The sequence below is a fragment of the Mobula birostris genome, chromosome 20, assembly GCF_030028105.1.
Source record: "Mobula birostris isolate sMobBir1 chromosome 20, sMobBir1.hap1, whole genome shotgun sequence".
NCBI classification, from domain to species: Eukaryota; Metazoa; Chordata; class Chondrichthyes; order Myliobatiformes; family Myliobatidae; genus Mobula; species Mobula birostris.
In genome coordinates this window covers 26,452,320-26,477,838 of record NC_092389.1, presented here as the reverse complement: position 1 = coordinate 26,477,838, position 25,519 = coordinate 26,452,320, and the positions used below count along the sequence as shown (strand labels likewise).

Below are 25,519 nucleotides of genomic sequence, written 5' to 3'. Positions count from 1 at the left end.
GTTTGTGGTCCGTGAATGTGGTGAAGGGCCTACCTTCTAAGAAGTATCTGAAATGCCGGATTGCCAGGTATAGTGCCAATCGCTCCCGGTTGAAAGCACTGTATTTGAGTTCAGGTGGTCGTAGGTGTTTGCTGAAGAATGCCAGGGGTTGCCAGCAACCCTCGATGAGTTCTTCCAGCACTCCACCGACTGCTGTGTTGGATGCGTCCACCGTGAGGGCTGTAGGAACGTCCGTTCTGGGGTGTACTAACATCGCAGCGTTTGCCAAGGCTTCTTTGGTTTTAACGAAAGCGGTTGCGGCCTCTTCGTCCCAGGTAATGTCCTTGCCCTTACCCGACATTAGAGTGAACAGGGGGCGCATGGTTCGGGCTGCTGAGGGGAGGAAACGGTGGTAGAAATTCACCATACCCACGAATTCCTGCAGGCCTTTGATTGTGTTGGGTCGGGGGAAGTGGCGGACTGCGTCTACCTTGGTGGGCAGAGGGGTTGCTCCGTCCTTAGTAATCCTGTGGCCCAGGAAGTCGATGGTGTCGAGTCCAAACTGGCATTTGGCTGGGTTGACTGTAAGGCCGAATTCACTCAGGCGGGAGTAGAGCTGGCGGAGGTGGGACAGATGCTCCTGACGACTACTGCTGGCTATGAGGATGTTGTCCAAATAGATGAATGCAAAGTCCAGGTCTCGTCCCACCACGTCCATTAGCCGCTGGAACGTCTTTGCGGCATTCTTTAGACTGAACGACATTCAGAGGAATTCGAAAAGTCTGAACGGGGTGATAGCTGTTTTGGGGATGTCGTCCGGATGTACAGGGATTTGATGGTATCCCCGGACGAGGTCTACCTTGGAAAGATCCTTGCGCCGTGTAGGTTTGCTGCGAAGTCTTGAATGTGCGGCACAGGGTAGCGGTCTGGCGTTGTAGCCTCGTTCAGTCTGCGGTAATCACCGCATGGTCTTCGGCCCCATGTGCAAGGTGGGAGGCCCATGGGCTGTCGGACCGTCGTATGATCCCCAATCCCTCCATCTTCTTGAACTCCTCCTTCACCAGTCGGAGCTTGTCCGGGGGAAGCCTTCGAGCACGGGCGTGGAGGGGTGGTCCCTGGGTCAGGATGTGGTGCTGTACTCCGTATCTGGGCATGGCTGCCGTGAACTGCGGTGTCAGTACTGATGGGAAATCTGCCAGGACCCTGGTGAATTCGTCGTCGGACAGCGTGATGGAGTCCAGGTGTGGGGCTGGCAACTTTGCTTCACCCAGGGAGAACGTTTGAAAAGTCTTGGCATGGACTAATCGCTTCCCTTGCAGGTCGACCAGCAGGCTGTGGGCTCTCAGAAAATCCGCCCCCAGGAGTGGTTGTGCCACGACGGCCAATGTGAAGTCCCACGTGAACCGGCTGGAGCTGAACTGTAGCCGCACCGTGCGGGTGCCGTAGGTTCGTATTGTGCTGCCATTTGCGGCCCTCAGGGTGGGTCCCGGTTCTCTGTTGTGGGTGTCATAACTTGTTGGAGGTAAGACGCTGATCTCCGCTCCAGTGTCGAGCAAAAGGCGGCGTCCCGACTGCTTGTCGCAGACGTTGTACGTGGAGTGTGTGAGGCTGCAGCCCCTTTTGGCGTATTTGCGTGGGCTGCTTCTCGCCCTCTGGTTGCATTTCAGTCCCACCCTATTCATATATGGTCATCCAGTAAGGAAGGGGGCACAGAGGGATGAGGATGTCCTTGTCAACTTGCTCCTGGGGCTGGCGAAAATTGCCATCCGTGGCTCCTGGAAAAGGGTGGCAGGAGGTTCTCCCCGGGCGGACTGCCTGGCTATGTTTAGGGGGTATGTTCGTGCCCGGGTGAACATTGAAAAGGAATACGCACAGTCCACGGCGACCGTAGAGGTGTTCCGGGACCGTTGGGCTCCGCGGGGTGTAAATGCCATCATTGATGAGGATGGCAATATATTGGTTTAACATGTATTGTCTGTTTGTAGTGTAGTAAATATGTTAGTCACTGGTTTTGTAAATATTGTATAGCACCGACATTTATAATAAAAAAAGAGGCTGTCCTGATGGCCAGCCGCCGTAATGATCGGCGGCGGCTGGGCCGTGGCGTTTCCCGGGAATTTGCAGGGTGGTCTACAGCGGCGGGCCTCTGTGCCCCACCGCTGGTGGTAGAAGCACCATTGTTCATTGGGCTCTGCTGCCGGGCCTGGTCTGGTCTGTCGTTGGGTACGCGGCTTGGTGATCTGTGTGACGGATGCCCCTCTCTTTGGCATTCCACAGCACATTTGCCCGGGCTGCCACCTCCCGGGGGTCGCTGAAATCTGTGTCGGACAGCAGCAGGCATACGTCCTCGGGCAGTTGCTCTAGGAACGCCTGTTCAAGCATGAGGCAGGGTTTGTGTCCTTCAGCCAGGGCCAGAATCTCGTTCATTAATGCGGACGGCACCCTGTCTCCCAAACCATCCAGGTGCAGTAAGCGGGCAGCTCGTTCGCGCCGTGAGAGTCCAAAAGTCCTTATGAGCAGGGCTTTGAATGCTGTGTATTTGCCGTCCTCCGGGGGCGACTGTATAAACTCCTCAACTTGTGCAGCTGTCTCCTGGTCGAGGGAGCTCAGCACGTAGTAGTAGCGAGTGTACTCTGAGGTTATCTGCCGAATGTGGAATTGTGCTTCTGCTTGTTCAAACCACAGATAGGGTCGCAGCGCCCAAAAGCTTGGCAGTTGTAACGAAACTGCATGAACAGATGCGGCGTCGGTCATCTCTGGCCCAAATATCGTTTGGGCCGTCGGGGTCACCAAGTGTAGCGGTGTGCTACAAACAGCGCTAGAATAACCACACGGAGTCGGTGAGTTGGAGTTGCGATAAAAGAGATTTATTCAAACTTTGCGGCCTGCTTTAAAGCCTTCCCGTTCCCCCCCTCCCTGGGCGGGACCGCTGTGGGGAATGCATAATCGCAGACCCTTTCTGCGCGCGGGACTTTCCCCCTGCTGGTGAAGATGGCCTGGCGCCCTTTTAGGGGCCGGCCTCTCTGCCGGCGCCCGCCGGTTCGTGTGTGCCAGAAAGTGGGTCGACACATTACCACACTTTTTGTGGTCAGTGTTTGGAGTACAATAAATGAGTTGGTTCAGTTTTTCTTAAACAGGTAAAACGCCTCACACCGTTTTATTTGTGAAAATCTACAACGCAATATATGAGAGCCAACAGGACTGTCGTAGAGGTTGGTGAGAGAGCCTAGATGGCTATGGATGAAGAGGACCAGTGCCGCTGGGCCACAAGCCAGGGCCTGATCAACCCTAACTGGGTCACCTGGGTGAGAACCCCTGATATTGAAAGACCTGAACATCAGATGACCCTGGGTCACATCACTCATGATGTGTCCAGCGCATCCTAGGATGCATCTCAGCATCATACAATGACCCTCCCCTCAGTCAGATATGCTGTGACCCTCTTCAGTGACCTTAACCTACAGCTATATATTATATGACCCTGCTTACTCACCACAACCCCTCCCACAGTTAAGACATAGGAGCAGAATTAGGCTATTCAGCCCATCGAGTCATAGAAAAAGTTTGTGTGGCACAGACATCGTCGTGGCTATCCCTCGAGGTCGAGGATGATGGTCTTCGTTCTGTTGATCTACTTGTGGGCTCTTGAGTGGCTTATGAGTCCAGTCTTGGTTTTGAAAGTCCTTCTGCATTCAGGACAGGTAGTTCTAGATGGCAGATCAGACTTTGGTTGTTGCTGTCTCTCTTTCCATTTTCTTCTCTTTTCTTTTAATTCTGCACATCTGTTGGCTTCAAAAGTTGCTGTTCCTTTTCGGATGATGGCCTTGCCTCAAGTCTCCGGCCTCGCCTCGCCTCGCCTCGCCTCGCCTCGCCTCAAGTCTCCGGCCTCGCCTCGCCTCAAGTCTCCGGCCTCGCCTCATCTCCTGATTAGCCTCGAGCCTGTAGACTCCAGCCTCTAGCCTCTTGCCAAGCCAAGCCAAGTCTCTAGCCTTGAGCCTCTTGCCAAACCAAGTCCCTAGCCTCTAGCTTCTAGCCGGAGGACTCCAGCCTCGTCCTGCCAGCCTGCCAAGTTTCGTCCTTGCCTAGTTCTGGGGTCCGAGCCAGAGGCAAGACCCAGGTACTGGGTCCTTGTCCAGTCTCTGGCTTGGAGTCCAAGCCCAGGCTCCTAGCTCTCTTGTTCAGTCCTGTTCCAGGTTCCTGGTTTTCCTGTCCATGTCCTTGCCATCGCCCTGTATCTTAGTCCTGTTCCTAGTAAACCACTGACCCAGATGCCCAGGCCTACCAAACAGCAGTCGTGGGCCTGCGGTTAGCTGACGTTAAATTTAGGGGATCTAGGGTTTCTCTCCTGTGTGATGTCTCAGCTAGTTGCGCTTGCCCCATGGTGCCCGCAAACTAGCGGCGGGTTGTTTTTAACTCCATACGTGGCCTTTCGCAACCAGGCTGGAAGAGCTGATAGAAAAAGTTTGTGTGGCACAGACACTGTCGTGGCTATCCCTCGAGGTCGAGGATGATGGTCTTCATTCTGTTGATCTACTTATGGGCCCTTGAGTGGCTTATGAGTCCAGTCTTGGCTTTGAAAGTCCTTCCGCATTCAGGACAGGTAGTTCTAGATGGCAGATCAGACTTTGGTTGTTGCCGTCTCTCTTTCCATTTTCTTCTCTTTTCTTTTAATTCTGCACATCTGTTGGTTTCAAAAGTTGCTGTTCCTTTTCGGATGATGGCTTGCCAGAGTTTCCTGTCCTTGGTATTGGTTTCCCAATTGTTGATGTCGATGTTACATTTCTTGTCCATGTCGATGCACAGACATAGAAAGGATGCGTACTGCAAATTGTGTGGAGTGCCAGCTGGTAAAAATTAACCATCATACTCAGGTGCCATTGAAACCCTTTGAAGCCCCTGAGTGACCATGCCAATGTGGACCTTATTGGCCCTTTTTCCCCCTCCTGTGGTTTCACGCAGGTCCCAGTGACTGTCCCTCTAGGATCGATGATGGCTGCAGACGTGGCTCAGGCATTCATCCCCATTTGGGTTGCTCAGTTTGGCACCCCAACTGATATTTTGCCATCCCCAATTCATATCAGACCTCTGGGCTGTGTTGGACCAGAACCTTGGCGGTGGACTACATCACATCATGTAGTCTGTCCAGGACTGCTGCGGGTTCTTCCTCTTGCCCCCTTGGGGCTGGTATGAACTCTCCTGGGACGACCAGGGGTGCGGTGTACACCAACTCGGCCGACGAGGTGTGCAGATCCTCTTTGGGCGCTGTGCGGATTCTGAGCAGGACTCAGGGAAGTTCGTCCATCCAGTTAGGCCCCTCCAGGTGGGCCATGAGAGCTGACTTCAGGTGACGGTGGAAACGCTCCACTAGTCCGTTCGACTGTGGGTGGTAGGCAGTTGTGTGGTGTAGCTGTGATCCTAAAAGGTTGGCCATAGCTGACCACAGGCTGGAGGTGAACTGGGCTCCCCTGTCGGAGGTAATGTGGGCCGGTACCCCGAAGTGGGCTACCCAGGTTGCAATCAGTGCTCGGGCACAGGATTTGGAGGTGGTGTCCGTAAGCGAGACTGTCTCTGGCCATCTGATGAGCCGGTCTATCATAGGAGGTACCGCGCTCCTCGCGACACTGGCAGGGGCCCCACGATATCCACATGGATGTGGTCAAACCTCCAGCGGATGGGTTCGAACTGCGGCGGGGCTTTGGTGTGCCGCTGCACCTTGGCCGTTTGGCACTGCATGCACGTTTTGGCCCATTCACTGACCTGTTTACGAAGCCCATGCCACAGGAACCTGTTGGAGACCAGCTGGACGGTTGTCCTGAAGGAGGGGTGCACTAAGTTGTGAATGGATTCTAAAACCTGCCGGCGCCAGTCTGCTGGGATGACAGGCTGGGGTTGTCCGGTAGTTTATGGGCTTATGAGTCCAATCTTGGCTTTGAAAGTTCTTACGCATTCAGGATAGGTAGTTCCAGATGGCAGATCGGGCTTTGGTTGTTGCCGCCTCTCTTTCCATTTTCTTCTCTTTTCTTTTAATTCTGCATAGTAGGGTCCTCTCACCTGGGCCTACAGGGAGGTCTTGGAGCTGCAAACCGGAGACCACAGTCCTGTAACTAGGGATCTCATCATCTGCCTGCTGTGCCTCCACCAGTGCTGCATAGTCCACCCCCTGGGACAGGGCCTGTATGGTCGGTCTGGATAGTGCGTCCGCCACGACGTTGTCCTTTCCCGAGACATGCTGGATGTCCGTCGTGTACTCAGAGATGTAGGATAGATGTCGCTGCTGGTGGGACGACCAGGGGTCGGACACCTTTGTGAACGCAAAGATAAGCGGTTTGTGGTCCGTGAATGTGGTGAAGGGCCTACCTTCTAAGAAGTATCTGAAATGCCGGATTGCCAGGTATAGTGCCAATAGCTCCCGGTTGAAAGCACTGTATTTGAGTTCAGGTGGTCGTAGGTGTTTGCTGAAGAATGCCAGGGGTTGCCAGGTATAGTGCCAATCGCTCCCGGTTGAAAGCACTGTATTTGAGTTCAGGTGGTCGTAGGTGTTTGCTGAAGAATGCCAGGGGTTGCCAGCAACCCTCGATGAGTTCTTCCAGCACTCCACCGACTGCTGTGTTGGATGCGTCCACCGTGAGGGCTGTAGGAACGTCCGTTCTGGGGTGTACTAACATCGCAGCGTTTGCCAAGGCTTCTTTGGTTTTAACGAAAGCGGTTGCGGCCTCTTCGTCCCAGGTAATGTCCTTGCCCTTACCCGACATTAGAGTGAACAGGGGGCGCATGGTTCGGGCTGCTGAGGGGAGGAAACGGTGGTAGAAATTCACCATACCCACGAATTCCTGCAGGCCTTTGATTGTGTTGGGTCGGGGGAAGTGGCGGACTGCGTCTACCTTGGTGGGCAGAGGGGTTGCTCCGTCCTTAGTAATCCTGTGGCCCAGGAAGTCGATGGTGTCGAGTCCAAACTGGCATTTGGCTGGGTTGACTGTAAGGCCGAATTCACTCAGGCGGGAGTAGAGCTGGCGGAGGTGGGACAGATGCTCCTGACGACTATTGCTGGCTATGAGGATGTTGTCCAAATAGATGAATGCAAAGTCCAGGTCTCGTCCCACCACGTCCATTAGCCGCTGGAACGTCTTTGCGGCATTCTTTAGACTGAACGACATTCAGAGGAATTCGAAAAGTCTGAACGGGGTGATAGCTGTTTTGGGGATGTCGTCCGGATGTACAGGGATTTGATGGTATCCCCGGACGAGGTCTACCTTGGAAAGATCCTTGCGCCGTGTAGGTTTGCTGCGAAGTCTTGAATGTGCGGCACAGGGTAGCGGTCTGGCGTTGTAGCCTCGTTCAGTCTGCGGTAATCACCGCATGGTCTTCGGCCCCATGTGCAAGGTGGGAGGCCCATGGGCTGTCGGACCGTCGTATGATCCCCAATCCCTCCATCTTCTTGAACTCCTCCTTCACCAGTCGGAGCTTGTCCGGGGGAAGCCTTCGAGCACGGGCGTGGAGGGGTGGTCCCTGGGTCAGGATGTGGTGCTGTACTCCGTATCTGGGCATGGCTGCCGTGAACTGCGGTGTCAGTACTGATGGGAAATCTGCCAGGACCCTGGTGAATTCGTCGTCGGACAGCGTGATGGAGTCCAGGTGTGGGGCTGGCAACTTTGCTTCACCCAGGGAGAACGTTTGAAAAGTCTTGGCATGGACTAATCGCTTCCCTTGCAGGTCGACCAGCAGGCTGTGGGCTCTCAGAAAATCCGCCCCCAGGAGTGGTTGTGCCACGACGGCCAATGTGAAGTCTCACGTGAACCGGCTGGAGCTGAACTGTAGCCGCACCGTGCGGGTGCCGTAGGTTCGTATTGTGCTGCCATTTGCGGCCCTCAGGGTGGGTCCCGGTTCTCTGTTGTGGGTGTCATAACTTGTTGGAGGTAAGACGCTGATCTCCGCTCCAGTGTCGAGCAAAAGGCGGCGTCCCGACTGCTTGTCGCAGACGTTGTACGTGGAGTGTGTGAGGCTGCAGCCCCTTTTGGCGTATTTGCGTGGGCTGCTTCTCGCCCTCTGGTTGCATTTCAGTCCCACCCTATTCATATATGGTCATCCAGTAAGGAAGGGGGCACAGAGGGATGAGGATGTCCTTGTCAACTTGCTCCTGGGGCTGGCGAAAATTGCCATCCGTGGCTCCTGGAAAAGGGTGGCAGGAGGTTCTCCCCGGGCGGACTGCCTGGCTATGTTTAGGGGGTATGTTCGTGCCCGGGTGAACATTGAAAAGGAATACGCACAGTCCACGGCGACCGTAGAGGTGTTCCGGGACCGTTGGGCTCCGCGGGGTGTAAATGCCATCATTGATGAGGATGGCAATATATTGGTTTAACATGTATTGTCTGTTTGTAGTGTAGTAAATATGTTAGTCACTGGTTTTGTAAATATTGTATAGCACCGACATTTATAATAAAAAAAGAGGCTGTCCTGATGGCCAGCCGCCGTAATGATCGGCGGCGGCTGGGCCGTGGCGTTTCCCGGGAATTTGCAGGGTGGTCTACAGCGGCGGGCCTCTGTGCCCCACCGCTGGTGGTAGAAGCACCATTGTTCATTGGGCTCTGCTGCCGGGCCTGGTCTGGTCTGTCGTTGGGTACGCGGCTTGGTGATCTGTGTGACGGATGCCCCTCTCTTTGGCATTCCACAGCACATTTGCCCGGGCTGCCACCTCCCGGGGGTCGCTGAAATCTGTGTCGGACAGCAGCAGGCATACGTCCTCGGGCAGTTGCTCTAGGAACGCCTGTTCAAGCATGAGGCAGGGTTTGTGTCCTTCAGCCAGGGCCAGAATCTCGTTCATTAATGCGGACGGCACCCTGTCTCCCAAACCATCCAGGTGCAGTAAGCGGGCAGCTCGTTCGCGCCGTGAGAGTCCAAAAGTCCTTATGAGCAGGGCTTTGAATGCTGTGTATTTGCCGTCCTCCGGGGGCGACTGTATAAACTCCTCAACTTGTGCAGCTGTCTCCTGGTCGAGGGAGCTCAGCACGTAGTAGTAGCGAGTGTACTCTGAGGTTATCTGCCGAATGTGGAATTGTGCTTCTGCTTGTTCAAACCACAGATAGGGTCGCAGCGCCCAAAAGCTTGGCAGTTGTAACGAAACTGCATGAACAGATGCGGCGTCGGTCATCTCTGGCCCAAATATCGTTTGGGCCGTCGGGGTCACCAAGTGTAGCGGTGTGCTACAAACAGCGCTAGAATAACCACACGGAGTCGGTGAGTTGGAGTTGCGATAAAAGAGATTTATTCAAACTTTGCGGCCTGCTTTAAAGCCTTCCCGTTCCCCCCCTCCCTGGGCGGGACCGCTGTGGGGAATGCATAATCGCAGACCCTTTCTGCGCGCGGGACTTTCCCCCTGCTGGTGAAGATGGCCTGGCGCCCTTTTAGGGGCCGGCCTCTCTGCCGGCGCCCGCCGGTTCGTGTGTGCCAGAAAGTGGGTCGACACATTACCACACTTTTTGTGGTCAGTGTTTGGAGTACAATAAATGAGTTGGTTCAGTTTTTCTTAAACAGGTAAAACGCCTCACACCGTTTTATTTGTGAAAATCTACAACGCAATATATGAGAGCCAACAGGACTGTCGTAGAGGTTGGTGAGAGAGCCTAGATGGCTATGGATGAAGAGGACCAGTGCCGCTGGGCCACAAGCCAGGGCCTGATCAACCCTAACTGGGTCACCTGGGTGAGAACCCCTGATATTGAAAGACCTGAACATCAGATGACCCTGGGTCACATCACTCATGATGTGTCCAGCGCATCCTAGGATGCATCTCAGCATCATACAATGACCCTCCCCTCAGTCAGATATGCTGTGACCCTCTTCAGTGACCTTAACCTACAGCTATATATTATATGACCCTGCTTACTCACCACAACCCCTCCCACAGTTAAGACATAGGAGCAGAATTAGGCTATTCAGCCCATCGAGTCATAGAAAAAGTTTGTGTGGCACAGACATCGTCGTGGCTATCCCTCGAGGTCGAGGATGATGGTCTTCGTTCTGTTGATCTACTTGTGGGCTCTTGAGTGGCTTATGAGTCCAGTCTTGGTTTTGAAAGTCCTTCTGCATTCAGGACAGGTAGTTCTAGATGGCAGATCAGACTTTGGTTGTTGCTGTCTCTCTTTCCATTTTCTTCTCTTTTCTTTTAATTCTGCACATCTGTTGGCTTCAAAAGTTGCTGTTCCTTTTCGGATGATGGCCTTGCCTCAAGTCTCCGGCCTCGCCTCGCCTCGCCTCGCCTCGCCTCGCCTCAAGTCTCCGGCCTCGCCTCGCCTCAAGTCTCCGGCCTCGCCTCATCTCCTGATTAGCCTCGAGCCTGTAGACTCCAGCCTCTAGCCTCTTGCCAAGCCAAGCCAAGTCTCTAGCCTTGAGCCTCTTGCCAAACCAAGTCCCTAGCCTCTAGCTTCTAGCCGGAGGACTCCAGCCTCGTCCTGCCAGCCTGCCAAGTTTCGTCCTTGCCTAGTTCTGGGGTCCGAGCCAGAGGCAAGACCCAGGTACTGGGTCCTTGTCCAGTCTCTGGCTTGGAGTCCAAGCCCAGGCTCCTAGCTCTCTTGTTCAGTCCTGTTCCAGGTTCCTGGTTTTCCTGTCCATGTCCTTGCCATCGCCCTGTATCTTAGTCCTGTTCCTAGTAAACCACTGACCCAGATGCCCAGGCCTACCAAACAGCAGTCGTGGGCCTGCGGTTAGCTGACGTTAAATTTAGGGGATCTAGGGTTTCTCTCCTGTGTGATGTCTCAGCTAGTTGCGCTTGCCCCATGGTGCCCGCAAACTAGCGGCGGGTTGTTTTTAACTCCATACGTGGCCTTTCGCAACCAGGCTGGAAGAGCTGATAGAAAAAGTTTGTGTGGCACAGACACTGTCGTGGCTATCCCTCGAGGTCGAGGATGATGGTCTTCATTCTGTTGATCTACTTATGGGCCCTTGAGTGGCTTATGAGTCCAGTCTTGGCTTTGAAAGTCCTTCCGCATTCAGGACAGGTAGTTCTAGATGGCAGATCAGACTTTGGTTGTTGCCGTCTCTCTTTCCATTTTCTTCTCTTTTCTTTTAATTCTGCACATCTGTTGGTTTCAAAAGTTGCTGTTCCTTTTCGGATGATGGCTTGCCAGAGTTTCCTGTCCTTGGTATTGGTTTCCCAATTGTTGATGTCGATGTTACATTTCTTGTCCATGTCGATGCACAGACATAGAAAGGATGCGTACTGCAAATTGTGTGGAGTGCCAGCTGGTAAAAATTAACCATCATACTCAGGTGCCATTGAAACCCTTTGAAGCCCCTGAGTGACCATGCCAATGTGGACCTTATTGGCCCTTTTTCCCCCTCCTGTGGTTTCACGCAGGTCCCAGTGACTGTCCCTCTAGGATCGATGATGGCTGCAGACGTGGCTCAGGCATTCATCCCCATTTGGGTTGCTCAGTTTGGCACCCCAACTGATATTTTGCCATCCCCAATTCATATCAGACCTCTGGGCTGTGTTGGACCAGAACCTTGGCGGTGGACTACATCACATCATGTAGTCTGTCCAGGACTGCTGCGGGTTCTTCCTCTTGCCCCCTTGGGGCTGGTATGAACTCTCCTGGGACGACCAGGGGTGCGGTGTACACCAACTCGGCCGACGAGGTGTGCAGATCCTCTTTGGGCGCTGTGCGGATTCTGAGCAGGACTCAGGGAAGTTCGTCCATCCAGTTAGGCCCCTCCAGGTGGGCCATGAGAGCTGACTTCAGGTGACGGTGGAAACGCTCCACTAGTCCGTTCGACTGTGGGTGGTAGGCAGTTGTGTGGTGTAGCTGTGATCCTAAAAGGTTGGCCATAGCTGACCACAGGCTGGAGGTGAACTGGGCTCCCCTGTCGGAGGTAATGTGGGCCGGTACCCCGAAGTGGGCTACCCAGGTTGCAATCAGTGCTCGGGCACAGGATTTGGAGGTGGTGTCCGTAAGCGAGACTGTCTCTGGCCATCTGATGAGCCGGTCTATCATAGGAGGTACCGCGCTCCTCGCGACACTGGCAGGGGCCCCACAATATCCACATGGATGTGGTCGAACCTCCAGCGGATGGGTTCGAACTGCGGCGGGGCTTTGGTGTGCCGCTGCACCTTGGCCGTTTGGCACTGCATGCACGTTTTGGCCCATTCACTGACCTGTTTACGAAGCCCATGCCACAGGAACCTGTTGGAGACCAGCTGGACGGTTGTCCTGAAGGAGGGGTGCACTAAGTTGTGAATGGATTCTAAAACCTGCCGGCGCCAGTCTGCTGGGATGACAGGCTGGGGTTGTCCGGTAGTTTATGGGCTTATGAGTCCAATCTTGGCTTTGAAAGTTCTTACGCATTCAGGATAGGTAGTTCCAGATGGCAGATCGGGCTTTGGTTGTTGCCGCCTCTCTTTCCATTTTCTTCTCTTTTCTTTTAATTCTGCATAGTAGGGTCCTCTCACCTGGGCCTACAGGGAGGTCTTGGAGCTGCAAACCGGAGACCACAGTCCTGTAACTAGGGATCTCATCATCTGCCTGCTGTGCCTCCACCAGTGCTGCATAGTCCACCCCCTGGGACAGGGCCTGTATGGTCGGTCTGGATAGTGCGTCCGCCGCGACGTTGTCCTTTCCCGAGACATGCTGGATGTCCGTCGTGTACTCAGAGATGTAGGATAGATGTCGCTGCTGGTGGGACGACCAGGGGTCGGACACCTTTGTGAACGCAAAGATAAGCGGTTTGTGGTCCGTGAATGTGGTGAAGGGCCTACCTTCTAAGAAGTATCTGAAATGCCGGATTGCCAGGTATAGTGCCAATAGCTCCCGGTTGAAAGCACTGTATTTGAGTTCAGGTGGTCGTAGGTGTTTGCTGAAGAATGCCAGGGGTTGCCAGCAACCCTCGATGAGTTCTTCCAGCACTCCACCGACTGCTGTGTTGGATGCGTCCACCGTGAGGGCTGTAGGAACGTCCGTTCTGGGGTGTACTAACATCGCAGCGTTTGCCAAGGCTTCTTTGGTTTTAACGAAAGCGGTTGCGGCCTCTTCGTCCCAGGTAATGTCCTTGCCCTTACCCGACATCAGAGTGAACAGGGGTTGCATGGTTCGGGCTGCTGAGGGGAGGAAACGGTGGTAGAAATTCACCATACCCACAAATTCCTGCAGGCCTTTGATTGTGTTGGGTCGGGGGAAGTGGCGGACTGCGTCTACCTTGGTGGGCAGAGGGGTTGCTCCGTCTTTAGTAATCCTGTGGCCCAGGAAGTCGATGGTGTCGAGTCCAAACTGGCATTTGGCTGGGTTGACTGTAAGGCCGAATTCACTCAGGCGGGAGTAGAGCTGGCGGAGGTGGGACAGATGCTCCTGACGACTACTGCTGGCTATGAGGATGTTGTCCAAATAGATGAATGCAAAGTCCAGGTCTCGTCCCACCACGTCCATTAGCCGCTGGAACGTCTTTGCGGCATTCTTTAGACTGAACGACATTCAGAGGAATTCGAAAAGTCTGAACGGGGTGATAGCTGTTTTGGGGATGTCGTCCGGATGTACAGGGATTTGATGGTATCCCCGGACGAGGTCTACCTTGGAAAGATCCTTGCGCCGTGTAGGTTTGCTGCGAAGTCTTGAATGTGCGGCACAGGGTAGCGGTCTGGCGTTGTAGCCTCGTTCAGTCTGCGGTAATCACCGCATGGTCTTCGGCCCCATGTGCAAGGTGGGAGGCCCATGGGCTGTCGGACCGTCGTATGATCCCCAATCCCTCCATCTTCTTGAACTCCTCCTTCACCAGTCGGAGCTTGTCCGGGGGAAGCCTTCGAGCACGGGCGTGGAGGGGTGGTCCCTGGGTCAGGATGTGGTGCTGTACTCCGTATCTGGGCATGGCTGCCGTGAACTGCGGTGTCAGTACTGATGGGAAATCTGCCAGGACCCTGGTGAATTCGTCGTCGGACAGCGTGATGGAGTCCAGGTGTGGGGCTGGCAACTTTGCTTCACCCAGGGAGAACGTTTGAAAAGTCTTGGCATGGACTAATCGCTTCCCTTGCAGGTCGACCAGCAGGCTGTGGGCTCTCAGAAAATCCGCCCCCAGGAGTGGTTGTGCCACGACGGCCAATGTGAAGTCCCACGTGAACCGGCTGGAGCTGAACTGTAGCCGCACCGTGCGGGTGCCGTAGGTTCGTATTGTGCTGCCATTTGCGGCCCTCAGGGTGGGTCCCGGTTCTCTGTTGTGGGTGTCATAACTTGTTGGAGGTAAGACGCTGATCTCCGCTCCAGTGTCGACCAAAAGGCGGCGTCCCGACTGCTTGTCGCAGACGTTGTACGTGGAGTGTGTGAGGCTGCAGCCCCTTTTGGCGTATTTGCGTGGGCTGCTTCTCGCCCTCTGGTTGCATTTCAGTCCCACCCTATTCATATATGGTCATCCAGTAAGGAAGGGGGCACAGAGGGATGAGGATGTCCTTGTCAACTTGCTCCTGGGGCTGGCGAAAATTGCCATCCGTGGCTCCTGGAAAAGGGTGGCAGGAGGTTCTCCCCGGGCGGACTGCCTGGCTATGTTTAGGGGGTATGTTCGTGCCCGGGTGAACATTGAAAAGGAATACGCACAGTCCACGGCGACCGTAGAGGTGTTCCGGGACCGTTGGGCTCCGCGGGGTGTAAATGCCATCATTGATGAGGATGGCAATATATTGGTTTAACATGTATTGTCTGTTTGTAGTGTAGTAAATATGTTAGTCACTGGTTTTGTAAATATTGTATAGCACCGACATTTATAATAAAAAAAGAGGCTGTCCTGATGGCCAGCCGCCGTAATGATCGGCGGCGGCTGGGCCGTGGCGTTTCCCGGGAATTTGCAGGGTGGTCTACAGCGGCGGGCCTCTGTGCCCCACCGCTGGTGGTAGAAGCACCATTGTTCATTGGGCTCTGCTGCCGGGCCTGGTCTGGTCTGTCGTTGGGTACGCGGCTTGGTGATCTGTGTGACGGATGCCCCTCTCTTTGGCATTCCACAGCACATTTGCCCGGGCTGCCACCTCCCGGGGGTCGCTGAAATCTGTGTCGGACAGCAGCAGGCATACGTCCTCGGGCAGTTGCTCTAGGAACGCCTGTTCAAGCATGAGGCAGGGTTTGTGTCCTTCAGCCAGGGCCAGAATCTCGTTCATTAATGCGGACGGCACCCTGTCTCCCAAACCATCCAGGTGCAGTAAGCGGGCAGCTCGTTCGCGCCGTGAGAGTCCAAAAGTCCTTATGAGCAGGGCTTTGAATGCTGTGTATTTGCCGTCCTCCGGGGGCGACTGTATAAACTCCTCAACTTGTGCAGCTGTCTCCTGGTCGAGGGAGCTCAGCACGTAGTAGTAGCGAGTGTACTCTGAGGTTATCTGCCGAATGTGGAATTGTGCTTCTGCTTGTTCAAACCACAGATAGGGTCGCAGCGCCCAAAAGCTTGGCAGTTGTAACGAAACTGCATGAACAGATGCGGCGTCGGTCATCTCTGGCCCAAATATCGTTTGGGCCGTCGGGGTCACCAAGTGTAGCGGTGTGCTACAAACAGCGCTAGAATAACCACACGGAGTCGGTGAGTTGGAGTTGCGATAAAAGAGATTTATTCAAACTTTGCGGCCTGCTTTAAAGCCTTCCCGTTCCCCCCCTCCCTGGGCGGGACTGCTGTGGGGAATGCATAATCGCAGACCCTTTCCGCGCGCGGGACTTTCCCCCTGCTGGTGAAGATGGCCTGGCGCCCTTTTAGGGGCCGGCCTCTCTGCCGGCGCCCGCCGGTTCGTGTGTGCCAGAAAGTGGGTCGACACATTACCACACTTTTTGTGGTCAGTGTTTGGAGTACAATAAATGAGTTGGTTCAGTTTTTCTTAAACAGGTAAAACGCCTCACACCGTTTTATTTGTGAAAATCTACAACGCAATATATGAGAGCCAACAGGACTGTCATAGAGGTTGGTGAGAGAGCCTAGATGGCTATGGATGAAGAGGACCAGTGCCGCTGGGCCACAAGCCAGGGCCTGATCAACCCTAACTGGGTCACCTGGGTGAGAACCCCTGATATTGAAAGACCTGAACATCAGATGACCCTGGGTCACATCACTCATGATGTGTCCAGCGCATCCTAGGATGCATCTCAGCATCATACAATGACCCTCCCCTCAGTCAGATATGCTGTGACCCTCTTCAGTGACCTTAACCTACAGCTATATATTATATGACCCTGCTTACTCACCACAACCCCTCCCACAGTTAAGACATAGGAGCAGAATTAGGCTATTCAGCCCATCGAGTCAGAAAAAGTTTGGCACAGACATCGTCGTGGCTATCCCTCGAGGTCGAGGATGATGGTCTTCGTTCTGTTGATCTACTTATGGGCTTTCGAGTGGCTTATGAGTCCAATCTTGGCTTTGAAAGTTCTTTCGCATTCAGGACAGGTAGTTCTAGATGGCAGATCGGGCTTTGGTTGTTGCCGCCTCTCTTTCCATTTTCTTCTCTTATGCTGATATTCTCTTACAGTTTCCCATATCGAACTAAATCTCATGTCGTTCTTCTTTTGTCTGGATTGTTGCTGAAACAAACCATGATGAGTCCTCGCCATTTGTGTTTGCAGCAGAGTGGGGAGCTGATGGAATGGAGTCTTGCTCCACAGCCTTGTCTTCCTGAGACACACAGTCACAGCCTTAAGCCTGATTTATACTTCTGCGGCAAATCTACGCTGTAGGTACCGCGTACCCCACGCCATAAGGTGGTTACAGAATTCTTTTGCTCGCTGTGATAGATGTGTAGGGTACTTGGGAACATAAATCTGTTAAAACTCTCACAAAAGATCCAAAGGTAATCAGTTCTACACTAAATAAAGGGAGAAACTCAGCATAATAAAATGTTAGCACGACATAGCATCACAGCTAAAGCTCCTGTCCATAAAAAAGAGCTTTCAGTAGAGGACAATGGTACTAACCATCAACTCAATTTCATTTTGCACGGGTCTTACTTATCTTGACGAGCTAAAGCATCAATGTCTCATTAATCGGAGCAGATCGAGTTTACAGAATGAAAAGCCTGTTCATGTTACAGAAGTTCTGAACTGACACCCTGGAGTTCAACAGAAGATTTTGGTTCTTGAGGCAGTAAAATGCTATCAATGTGGACAAGAGTGCTCAGCAGGAGAATCCTAGTGAGCTTCACTGGGAGCTAGGGAGCTCAGAGTCCACTCTGCCATAAGCTTGCTCAAAAGGTTTCGCCGAGTAACACATTAAATGGATATGTGCGAGATTTCAAAGGAAAAATAATCAATTGAACATCATTAGTGGCCTGTTGCCATGGCAACACTGTGCTTATAATCTCAATGTTACCCCTAATATCTACACCTCTCTGTGGAGTCCATTCCCTAGAGTTTAGAAAGAAGCTTCAGGTTAGAAAGTAGAAAATATTGGCCATTGAATCCCAGCATCCCTCCAGTATCTCTCTACTTAAGTTAGTCAATCAGATCGTAGGTTCGATTTCCCATCTTGGCTCCTAAATGTTCTTATGATCTTATCGAAGAAAGGAATACATGAACACAGAGGAAAAAGAAAATAGGAGTAGTAGTAGGCCATGGAGTCCCTCAAGTCAGCCTTGCCATCCAAAAGGACTAAGACTGGTCTAATCTAGGCCTCAACTCCTCTGTGCCAGATCCCTATAGCCTTCAATCCCCAAATCTTTCAGATGGGCTGAATGGAGAATTTGGTGTACCTATTCTTTATGTTCTTTTGTTTGTGTGGGAGGTGGGGTTATGGTGCCCTAAATCCCCAGCTACTTCCCCCTCTCCTGGCCCAATCTAGGAGAGAACTTCCTGCTTGGTTTTAGATGCTGGATGGGAATGGGAAAGGGAACTGGGAATGTGATCCGCTGTGATGGCTTCTGTTTGCAAATGTCTTATTGACACCAACAGGATTGGAAATTGAGGTCAAGATAAGGCGAGCTGGAAAACTCAACCCACTGTTCAAACTCATCTGGCATACCTCGGTGGCTACATGAGGCTAAGATGAGATGACTGAAGAACAGGTCTTAGAGTCTGAAGGTTAAGAGCTCAGTCAATTCAAGAAGTGTTGTACTGCTTGATATGTTTTGTAACTCCAAACATAAAACTAATTGAAAGGAAACACGGAGCCAGGAATACGTGTCTTAGTTTTGTGTTTGCTTTAAGTGAGGCGAGCATGTAAGATGTATGCCATTCATGTACTTTTACACGTAACCTATAATGTATTATTTAAATAAACAAACATATTTACAATATTACTGAAATATTAAATACACAACACTGCTTGCTGCTTAGCTATAAACTCCAACTCAATATAGAATGCTTCTCAACATATACAGTATAAATGTTGAGATGCATATATAATTTCATGACATATGTGAGTGATGATAAACCAGATTCTGATACGGGTCTCTGTTGTGGACTGAGAGTGGGAAAGGGGCAGGGCGAGGGGAATTGTGGTTGGGAAAAGAGGAAGGGAGTGGGAAGCACCAGAGAGACATTGTGATGATCAATAAACCAATTGTTTGGAATCAAATGACTTTGCCTGGTGTCTCATGGGTGTGTCTGCAACCAATTTCATCTTTTAAATAAGCTATCAACCCACGGCATCCACTGCCCTCATAGATGGATGTTAAAAGACCCATAAATAAAATAGGAAGAGAACATCTTTCCTGATACCCTGACCGGTATTAATATTTAAACTGACACTGGCAGGTGGATTATCTGATCACGTTATGTTGCTGTGGGTCTTGCACAAGATGGCCACCACTCTTCCAACATAGTACAACAGTGACTGCTCCTCATAAAAATACACGCAAAAGCTGCTATAAAAAGGCCATTCCTTTTTAAATGCGATAGCAATAGTCATTTGGGTGAGGTACTGAGTTTGCCAAGATTTAGAGAGCTGTTTCTCTATATGAAAGGATAGGTCTTCAGTGAATGAAGGAGGAAAATATTCTTAAATGTTCCCTACCCTCCCTTCCCCACTCTACAGGAACAAACTTCTAATAATGATTAAAATACTGTTAACACTACATTCACAGCATTTCATTCTGCACCAAAGGTTTAAGTTGAACAGACAACTTGTGTCTTCACTCCCGCACTTTATTTAGTAAAGCTGATCGCAGCCTTGTGCCCCAGGAATCATGGGGGCTAAGTGCGATGGTTGAAGAATAGGGTTCAAATAGTGGAAAGATGAAGCAAGATGTGGGGGAGTGAGTCTCAGAGAATGGCGGAGACTGAAGGCTGTGGGGGTGGGGTGGAGTGTAACAGTGAAGTGGGGGGGAGGTTGGTAGTGTAACAAAGGCAGCCATTGAAGCTGTTCATTGGGGCTGGAGAAGGGTGTTGGGACAGGAGGAGTTGAGGCTGTAGGGGGATTTACAATCCAGGCCGGGGATTTTGAATTTAATGCATTGTGGGAATAAGGAACCATTATTTATACCTTTCACATTCTAATGAATGGAACCATGTCTCTTTTCAATCTTTTCTGTCCATTGAAAATGAAGTTGTTTCAAAGAGTTTTGATAATTTGGAGTTGTAAATCCTAGAATTTTCTTGTCATTTAGATGAACCCTTCTCTTGTGTGCTGACATTCCTTTCAGTGTATAATATCCTACATTATTGCAATGTGGAGCCATTAAACACATTCCTATTGCCTCACTGAACATTTCACTACATGTACCTGAGCATTATAGACAAGGTCTGGTCCAGTGCAAGTGTGCATTTGTGTGTGTACGTGAATTTGTGAGTGTGATTTTGTGCATGCGTATGTGTGTGTAAGTATGTGTGAATGCACAGTAGAGTCTAGTTAGCATTACTGGACAAAAAATCCAGCAGACTAAGTTAGAAATCCAGGGTGGACAAGCTCAAACCTCATTATAATCCTTCCAGCATTTGAATTATAGGTAGTTACTAGAAGCCTCAAAATACTAATCCCCTTGAGCAGCTGACCGTCTATTTTGTGTCACAAACTGCGCCATGATACCAGTATGGAAGCAGCTGCTGAATGAAAGCTTTCAGTAACCAGTGAATAAATGTGAGCTAATTACTCCTCGTTTCCCCAGGAGGGTTGCGCAGGTTGTGTATGTTGAGGATCATTTACATGTAATATGTAGATGTTTACATGATAACATATGTGAGGAAGAGCATGAATGTGTCACTAATGTAAAAGGTCATCCATGGTCTGATTGACAATGAGCCAAATAGTCTATTCCTTCTTTTATTATGTTCACGTGCTCTCCTTCAAAGACTCCCTTCAGGTTGGGATTGTCTGAATTCCACTCCAAAATCTTAGAGAATTGAAGATGCTGTGTGGTGCCTTTTAAAACTGGCAGCTACAAGGATTTGACAGTGAGGTCACAGTCTGCTGGCAACGGCTTCCAAATGACTGGAAAATCTGCTGTAGCCACAGGGCACTCTTGAACACATACGCACTATCTCTCACACACTCACACATACTGTATACACACATTCACACACACTGAGAGGTACTCACAAACACAAACTCCCACTCACACAAACATTGACAGGCACAAAAATTCTTCTGTGTGCACTCATACACACAAATAGAGTCTAAGATACTCAAAAGCACAGTCACATACCCACACTGACACTCACATACACAAGTACAGTCACACCCACACAAATACTGAGAAAAAGGATGAGATGAGGATGAGTGTCACACACGCACACACACACACACACCCATGCATTAATACAGACACAAAGATGGACAGGCACTCTCTAACCATAAGCAGACACACTCCAACTCTCACACAGACACAGCACTCACACTTGTGCCCATCTCACCCTCTTTCTCCGTTCTCTTCTCTTAACCTTCTGTCCTATTCCTTCCATCCAGTCTCGCTTTTCACTAATCTCCCCTCTCAACTCCCTCCCATAACCTGTCTACCAACCTCCCTCAGTCCCACCTTCTTCTCAATCACATTTTCCCTTCAGACCTCCCTTTACCATTAATAGATGTTCTGCAAGTTCAGTGCTAACCTTTGAGGAATTGTGGTCTGTTTTATCTTTTGGATGTTCTCTGAGGATGGCATTGGGAGCACCCCACTTTATCTGGCCTTTAATATACAAATGAGTGAAGAATTCCACCCCAGATGTTTCATGTCTTATCATTTATCACGTCATCCCATCAGTCACTGATGCACACCTTTACTAAGTGCTGCATTCCCATAACACACACACGACCAGTCAGCATATTTGACAAGTATTCTGAGAGAAAATTCAACAAAAGACTTGTGGTTTTGGGAATCCTTACACCTTATCGTACACCTCAAAAGGATCCAGTGCCTTTGATATATGGTTGATATATATCAGTTGATATATGGTCGAGCAACACACATCAAAGTTGCTGGTGAACACAGCAGGCCAGGCAGCATCTCTAGGAAGAGGTACAGTCGACGTTTCAGGCCGAGACCCTTCATCAGGACTAACTGAAGGAAGAGTTAGTAAGAGATTTGAAAGTGGGAGGGGGAGGGGGAGATCCAAAATGATAGGAGAAGACAGGAGGGGAAGGGATGGAGCCAAGAGCTGGACAGGTGATTGGCAAAAGGGGATATGAGAGGATCATGGGACAGGAGGTCCGGGGAGAAAGACAAGGGGGAGGGGGAATCCAGAGGATGGGCAAGAGGTATATTCAGAGGGACAGAGGGAGAAAGAGGAGAGTGAGAGAAAGAATGTGTGTATAAAAATAAATAACAGATGGGGTACGAGGGGGAGGTGGGGCCTAGCGGAAGTTAGAGAAGTTAATGTTCATGCCATCAGGTTGGAGGCTACCCAGAGGGAATATAAGGTGTTGTTCCTCCAACCTGAGTGTGGCTTCATCTTTACAGTAGAGGAGGCCATGGATAGACATGTCAGAATGGGAATGGGATGTGGAATTAAAACGTGTGGCCACTGGGAGATCCTGCTTTCTCTGGCGGACAGAGCGTAGGTGTTCAGCAAAGCGGTCTCCCAGTCTGCATCGGGTCTCGCCAATATATAGAAGGCCACATCGGGAGCACCGGATACAGTATATCACCCCAGCCGACTCACAAGTGAAGTGTCGCCTCACCTGGAAGGACTGTCTGGGGCCCTGAATGGTGGTAAGGGAGGAAGTGTAAGGGCATGTGTAGCACTTGTTCCGCTTACAAGGATAAGTGCCAGGAGGGAGATCAGTGGGGAAGGCTGGGGGGGTGGGGAACAAATGGACAAGGGAGTCACGTAAGGAGCGATTCCTGCGGAAAGCAGAGGGGGGGGAGGGAAAGATGTGCTTAGTGGTGGGATCCCGTTGGAGGTGGCAGAAGTTACGAAGAATAATATGTTGGACCCGGAGACTGGTGGGGTGCTAGGTGAGGACCAGGGGAACCCTATTCCTAGTGGGGTGGCGGGAGGATGGAGTGAGAGCAGATGTGCGTGAAATGGGGGAGATGCGTTTGAGAGCAGAGTTGATGGTGGAGGAAGGGAAGCCCTTTTCTTTAAAAAAGGAAGACATCTCCCTCGTCCTGGAATGAAAAGCCTCATCCTGAGAGCAGATGCGGCCGAGATGGAGGAATTGCGAGAAGGGGATGGCATTTTTGCAAGAGACAGGGTGAGAAGAGGAATAGTCCAGATAGCTGTGAGAGTCAGTAGGCTTATAGTAGACATCAGTGGATAAGCTGTCTCCAGAGATAGAGACAGAAAGATCTAGAAAGGGGAGGGAGGTGTCGGAAATGGACCAGGTAAACTTGAGGGCAGGGTGAAAGTTGGAGGCAAAGTTAATAAAGTCAACGAGCTCAGCATGCGTGCAGGAAGCAGCGCCAATGCAGTCGTCGATGTAGCGAAGGAAAAGTGGGAGGCAGATACCAGAATAGGCACGGAACATAGATTGTTCCACAAAGCCAACAAAAAGGCAGGCACAGCTAGGACCCATACGGGTGCCCATAGCTACACCTTTGGTTTGGACGGGACATCAACCGTCTCGACTTCACCGCACCTTGTTCCCATTCCAACCTCACTCCTTCGGAACGCTCTGCTCTCCACTCCCTCCGCACTAATACTAACCTTACTATAAAACCCGCTGATAAGGGGGGTGCTGTTGTAGTCTGGCGTACTGACCTCTACCTTGCCGAGGCACAGCGACAACTCGCGGATACCTCCACTTATTTACCCCTCGATCGTGACCCCACTAAGGAGCACCAGGCCATTGTCTCCCACACCATCACCGATTTTATCCGCTCAGGGGATCTCCCATCCACTGCTACCAACCTTATAGTTCCCACACCTCGTACTTCCCGTTTCTACCTCCTACCCAAGATCCACAAACCTGCCTGTCCTGGCAGACCTATTGTCTCAGCTTGCTCCTGCCCCACCGAACTCGTTTCTGCATACCTCAACACGGTTTTATCCCCCCTTGTTCAATCCCTTCCTACCTACGTTCGTGACACTTCTCACGCTCTTAAGATCGATGATTTTAAGTTCCCTGGCCCCCACCGTTTTATTTTCATCATGGATGTTCAGTCCCTATATACCTCCATCCCCCATCAGGAAGGTCTCAAAGCTCTCCGCTTCTTTTTGGATTCCAGACCTAATCAGTTCCCCTCCACCACCACTCTGCTCCATCTAGTGGAATTAGTCTGTACTCTTAATAATTTCTCCTTTGGCTCCTCCCACTTCCTCCAAACTAAAGGTGTAGCTATGGGCACCCGTATGGGTCCTAGCTATGCCTGCCTTTTTGTTGGCTTTGTGGAACAATCTATGTTCCGTGCCTATTCTGGTATCTGCCCCCCACTTTTCCTTCACTACATTGACGACTGCATTGGCGCTGCTTCCTGCACGCATGCTGAGCTCGTTGACTTTATTAACTTTGCCTCCAACTTTCACCCTGCCCTCAAGTTTACCTGGTCCATTTCCGACACCTCCCTCCCCTTTCTAGATCTTTCTGTCTCTATCTCTGGAGACAGCTTATCCACTGATGTCTACTATAAGCCTACTGACTCTCACAGCTATCTGGACTATTCCTCTTCTCACCCTGTCTCTTGCAAAAATGCCATCCCCTTCTCGCAATTCCTCCGTCTCGGCCGCATCTGCTCTCAGGATGAGGCTTTTCATTCCAGGACGAGGGAGATGTCTTCCTTTTTTAAAGAAAAGGGCTTCCCTTCCTCCACCATCAACTCTGCTCTCAAACGCATCTCCCCCATTTCACGCACATCTGCTCTCACTCCATCCTCCCGCCACCCCACTAGGAATAGGGTTCCCCTGGTCCTCACCTAGCACCCCACCAGTCTCCGGGTCCAACATATTATTCTTCGTAACTTCCGCCACCTCCAACGGGATCCCACCACTAAGCACATCTTTCCCTCCCCCCCCCCTGCTTTCCGCAGGAATCGCTCCTTACGTGACTCCCTTATCCATTTGTTCCCCACCCCCCCAGCCTTCCCCACTGATCTCCCTCCTGGCACTTATCCTTGTAAGCGGAACAAGTGCTACACATGCCCTTACACTTCCTCCCTTACCACCATTCAGGGCCCCAGACAGTCCTTCCAGGTGAGGCGACACTTCACTTGTGAGTCGGCTGGGGTGATATACTGCATCCGGTGCTCCCGATGTGGCCTTCTATATATTGGCGAGACCCGACACAGACTGGGAGACCACTTTGCTGAACATCTATGTTCTGTCCGCCAGAGAAAGCAGGATCTCCCAGTGGCCACACATTTTAATTCCACATCCCATTCCCATTCTGACATGTCTATCCACGGCCTCCTCTACTGTAAAGATGAAGCCACACTCAGGTTGGAGGAACAATACCTTATATTCCGTCTGGATAGCCTCCAACCTGATGGCATGAACATTGACTTCTCTAACTTCCGCTAATGCCCCACGTACCCCATCCGTTATTTATTTTTATACAAACATTCTTTCTCTCACTCTCCTTTTTCTCCCTCTGTCCCTCTGACTATACCCCTTGCCCATCCTCTGGGTTCCCCCGCCCCCTTGTCTTCCTCCCCGGACCTCCTGTCCCATGATCCTCTCATATCCCCTTTGCCAATCACCTGTCCAGCTCTTGGCTCCATCCCTCCCCCTCCTGTCTTCTCCTATCATTTTGGATCTCCCCTTCCCCCTCCCACTTTCAAATCTCTTACTAACTCTTCCTTCAGTTAGTCCTGACGAAGGGTCTCGGCCTGAAACGTCGACTATACCTCTTCCTAGAGATGCTGCCTGGCCTGCTGCGTTCACCAGCAACTTTGATGTGTGTTGCTTGAATTTCCAGCATCTGCAGAATTCCTGTTGTTTGTTGCTATATGGTCGATGTGTATTTTAACAAGACATTGTGTTTCATTTCATGTCCTGCATCTAACACAATAGAGTTCAAACTGGCTTTAAATATGTAAATCAGTTTGTGGAATCTAAGATTCTTCTTGCGGGTATTGCACAAAGTACTGTTTACAGTAAACACTATGAGGGATTTGTAAACAGGCGGTTGGTGATGACAATGCGCCTTCAGAACGCTGTCACTTGCTGTGATAGGTCACTTGTTCTGCTATGTCATTGACACTCAGAGACTGAACACATTGGCACGCTGTTTTGAC

General features: G+C 51.3%; 1 long non-coding RNA gene across 1 annotated transcript in view; it reads left to right on the top strand.

Moving 5' to 3' along the window:
* The window catches only part of LOC140185528 (uncharacterized), a 124,023-nt gene that overhangs the window by 80,935 nt on the left and 17,569 nt on the right, over window positions 1–25,519 (top strand). The window lies entirely within an intron of this gene.